Consider the following 5,227-nt stretch of genomic DNA (forward strand, 5'->3'; position numbering starts at 1 on the left):
CATTCATTCATTCATTCATTCATTCATTCATTCATTCATTCATTCATTCATCTTGCTCTCAACAGAGCTATGTTTAGTACTTGCTGTGCTAAGTGCTGTTTGGAGCACCAAGACAGGAGGGTGCAGGGACCTCATTCTCAGTTTCCTTTGGGGAGTCCTATCCATGCACCACAAACTGCTTCTTAGATTTTATGTGACACGTGGCTGAGTCCAGATTCCTCTACAGTCCGTTCTCCCCACCCATGCTACCTTGTTGCTGGCATGGTCAGGCCTAGGATGGCTGCTTCTGTTCCAAACATGGAAGCCATCAGTACACTCTGCACTATACAGAGACCAACTCTTAACGGCATTTACATTGTGTTAGGTGTTGCAAGCAATCTATAGGTGATCTAAAGAATACAGTATATGCAATTACAACAAATTCTATGAGACCCAACCTCTGCTCCCACTTCTGCATGCCCAGCCCTGCCACCACCACAGGGAAGTACTGTATTTTCCACCTTTCTCAGCCTGTGCTTGTCCAAGGCCCTAAAACGGAGCACACATTTGTACAAAGATCTTGACTGTGTTACCTTTCTCTTAAGTCTGCAACTGCCTTCTTTAGGCCTTCTTTTTTGTTGTTGTTTTCATTTGTATGTATGTGGCCTTGGACCCTTCAGAGCAATTAACACTAGACATCTTGCTTTGGTTTTGTTTGTTTCAAGATTTTATGTGTGTGAGTACTTGCTTGCATGTATGTATATGCACCATTTGTGTGCCTGATGACCCAGAAGCAGAAGAAGGTGCCAGAGCCTCTGGAACTGGGGTAATAGACAGTTGAGAATCACCATATAGGTTCTGGGAACTGAACCCAGGTCCTCTGCAAAGAGCAGCAAGTGCTACTCTTAACCACTTGAGCCAACTCTCGGGCTCCTTGGAGTTTTTATTTAATCTTGGTTTTATTTATCACAGTGTGTCACTCAACATCCTTTAGTAGGCCTTATCCAGGGCTTGCACTCATAGCTTCCTCTCCAAGACACATGATGCAAATCAACCATTCCGTTGTAATTCAAGTGCTTTAAAGAGGGTATAATGTATGCTCTGAGCTAGATGCCTGAATCCATATTTTGTCACTGTGTTCCCGTTGTCTTGGTGCTATGTCTGAGGTTTCCATTCTGGAGTCATCTTCTCATAAATGAGAGAATCGTACCAATTCTGATTTCCAATAGCTGTTTTGAGACCCCCTAGTCAATGCTCTGAGTATTTAACAAAGTGCTGTGGCCTACAGTCAGCAATTATATGGGACACACTGTGAATGTCCTTGGGTAAAAGATCCTCCAAGTGTGCCTACAGCTTCATAGAGGAGGCAGCATTTGAGTGGAGACTTCAAGGCAAAGAATTTGCCAGAGAGCAGAGCAAGCTAGTCAAAACCACCATGGAGAGTTCTCTCAAACATGGAGTTCAGATTTAAATTATATATGTATGTGTGTGTGTTTACATATAAGGGGCTGTGATACAAGGAAGACCCTGTGGAAGAAAGAGTAACATAACATGACATAAAAGTAAAAGGAAGAAAACCCATCAAGGAGACACAAAGAAGGCCAATGGGAGAAGAACAAATGAAAACACGCCTGCATGAAGATGCATATTGAAACCCATTACTCTGAATGCTAACCTAAAAATTAGTCAAGAACAAAAAGCAGTTGCCCAAGGTAACTCAGCACTATAAAAAAGTACAGGGTCACAACAAAGCACAAATTAATGAAGAGTTTGCCGTGGACACATGGACAAGAAGACTATCTATTATAAAAATGGCTATCCTCAATCTATAAATTAAATTCCACCTTCTAGGAGTTCTACTCCAGTAAGACTGTGTGTGTATATACACGACAGAGTTAAACTGTAAGTATCATTTTTTAGGAACCATCAAACTTGTTTTTCAGACAAGGTTTATTTCTGGCTAGGAACTTTGCTACTAGGCTAGGCTGGCTAGTCTGAAAGCTCCAGGGCTATGCCTGTCTTCATCTCTACCACACCTAGCTTTTACATAGGTGCTGTGGACCAAACTCAGGTCCTTATGCTTGCGCAATGATCACTTTACTGAGCTATATCCCCAGCATCCCATACCTGACTCTGCAAAGGACTTTTTAGAATATTCAAGCAAAATAGTAGTCAAGAATGAAGATAATTTTAGAAAAGTGGATTTTATAGAAATCTATCTGAATCACTTGATTCAATTTTAATCTTAAAACTATTAAAAATCTGTACAAGAGCTTTAGAATGATGTGTTTCATCAGTAGCAGATAGAAATTGACAGATTTCTATCAGATTTCAAGAATAGCAAAATATAATAACTTGTAGAATTATTAACTATTAGACTAATAGACAATAGAAAACAAGAGTATAAATAAAATGAACTTTCGTGGGAATGATAACAGGAGAGTACAGAGATAGCCTATGCCTCCATTCAGCTGCTTGATTTAGTAGGTTTTTAGCAATACATTCTTCCTTTACAAAATGTCCTAAACGCACATAGGAAAACTTGACCATGATTCCTAATAAGATAACTTCGGAGGTTTTTTTCTTCATGAGTCCTAAGTATTTCCAGAAGTGATCAGGGACTTCATCAATTAATGTCTCTCCATTTCCCAAAGGGATGCTCCATCCTGTCCTGTTTCACAAATAAATCTGGCTGTTCTTTATGTTGCAGCCTAACAAAAGCAGAAATAAAATGGCTTTTCATGACAATTTATAAAATGCATAAATTACATTGCATCTCTGTTGAGATTTGATCTGATGCTGTATTTTCATGTTGATTATTGGTTACTGCCTGGATACACCTATCCTTGTTGTGTAAACCTGCCTAAGACATTATATCTAATCGGTTGATTAAAAGCCTAAAACCTGGACAGGACAGAATGAGGCATGGTTAAAGTTCCCGAGTTTGGGGAAGAGGATGGGAAGAGAGGAGGAAGGAGGATGCCATGATGGGTTAGTGTGGAGAAGGAACCATGTGGGCCAGGAGGAAAGACTCCAAGGATGGCATGGATGGAAAAAACACCAAGTACAAACAAGTATTCATAAGATTATGGATAGAAAGTAGCCCAGATTAGGATAATTAAGGCAGATGACATTGGATGGAGCTTGGGAGGTAGACGGTGAGGTTATTGAGATGGCGTAGGTAGAAATATCTGCCCAGCTCAAGGTAAATCGACAATTATAAAATATAACAGGTGTCTGTGTCATATTATTTGTGCAGGTTAAATAATACCACCACAATAATTATAGGGCTAATAATATTAGCCCTATAGCCAACACCCCCCCCTTTTTTTTTTTAACAATAACACATCTATATAATCTTGATGGCAGTAATATGATCACTTCAGTAACATTGCCTCAGGGGGAGTTCTGTAGTTTCTTAATGTCTTTTTTTTTAAGATGTATTTATTATGTATACAGTGTTCTGTCTGCATGTACACCTGCTCCTCAGAAGAGGGAACCAGATCTCATCTTAGGTGGTTGTGAGCCACCATGTGGTTGCTGGGATTTGAACTCAGGACCTTTGGAAGAGTAGCCAGTGCTCTTAACCTCTGAGCCATCTCTCCACACTTCTTAATGTCATTTAAATATTTTATATTTATTTTAAATCATATGTACATATATGCTGGCCTGTGTGGGTGTGTGGAGATGAGTGCAGCACCAGAGGAAGCCAGAAGACCTGGAACTGGACAAGTGGTTGTGAGGCACCAAAAGTGGATGGGAGCTGAACTCGGGCTCTCTGAAGAGTAGCAAGCATTCTTAACTGCTGAGCTATCTCTCTAGCCCCTCACTCTCAACTTAAAAAATGTAGTCCTCAAAATATGATTCAAAATTAAGATGAATTTATTGAACTCACAAATAAATTATTAACTGAAAATAATGTTCATGATGCATTGTTTAGGGATATTTAGTTAATGATTATACAGTGTGATAATTATCACCTCACCTGAATTATTTTAATCTTAAAACTAAGATATCAAAAATCTACTGTTAGCACAAGAGCTTTAGAATGAAGTGGTCCATCTGTTTGGCTTCAGCTTCAATGTGTAGTTTTTACTCTATGGTCAAAATAAAATCAACATTAAGTTTTTGAAAATGTACTGGTCAAAGTGTGGACTTCTTATAAATAGGGATGGTGAAGAAAACAGAAAGTAGGATGCTCTTGACACGGTAAGGCAGCAGATGGACTTCTCCAAAGGCAATCTCCAGACTAGACACACATCCAACAAAAGCTTTCAGCTCCACAAAATATCAAATAAAAGAAAATCAAACACAGACACTCTGCCATCTAACAAAATCGCTAGCATACAAAACCATCTGTTGAACAGAAGCATCAAAGTATGAAGCTGCCTCTAAAACACCTGCCTGTTGATTTTACATGGGGAGAGTTGAGACTCTTAGCAGAGTTAAGAAAGCCTGATGTTTCCACGTGGCAATTCAAGTCTACTTTGGGAAACCTTACAAATTAACATTGCTGCTGGAAGGATCATTATACTTGATTTCAAGCTGTACTGCAGAGCCATAGTAACAAAAAAAAAAAAAAAAATGATATGGCAGTAACACACAGACATACAGATCAATGGAACATTATAAAGGACCCAAATTAAAAAAAAAAAAAAAAAACCCATGCAGCAATTAGTCACTTTGTTCTTGACAAAGTTACCAAAAACATCCCTTGGAGAAAAGGTAGACTCATCCACAAGTGGTGTTGGGAAAAGTGAGTATCAACCTGTAGAAGAATGAAACTAGACTACCCCCTCTCTGTATAATAAGCAGATGAAAATAGACTAATGTAAGACCTGGCACTTTGAAACTATTAGAGCAGCGGTTCTCAACCTGTGGGTCGGGACCTCCTTGGCAACCTCTATCTCCAAAAATATTCACAATTCATAGCTAGCAAAATTACAGTTATGAAGTAGCAACATAAATCATTTTATGGTTGGGGGAATCAGCACAAGATGAGGAACTTATTAACGGGCTGCGGCACTGGGAAGGTTGAGAACTAGTGTACTAAGAGGAACGTGGGAAGCAGAGGAAACCCTGAGTGAACGTGGGCTGCGGAGTCAAGTGTGAATGTTGAGAGTGTGTGCAGAAACGTCCACCACAGCTTTTTGCCCCCAGATGTTTATGAGCTGAAATCTGATCCCCTCAGAGGCTGCTCCTACCCCCATCAGCTAACCCTTCCTCCTCGATGCAGACGTAGACCCTG

The sequence above is a fragment of the Psammomys obesus genome, unplaced genomic scaffold (assembly GCF_907164565.1).
Source record: "Psammomys obesus unplaced genomic scaffold, mPsaObe1.curated_primary_1811, whole genome shotgun sequence".
Lineage (NCBI taxonomy): Eukaryota > Metazoa > Chordata > Mammalia > Rodentia > Muridae > Psammomys > Psammomys obesus.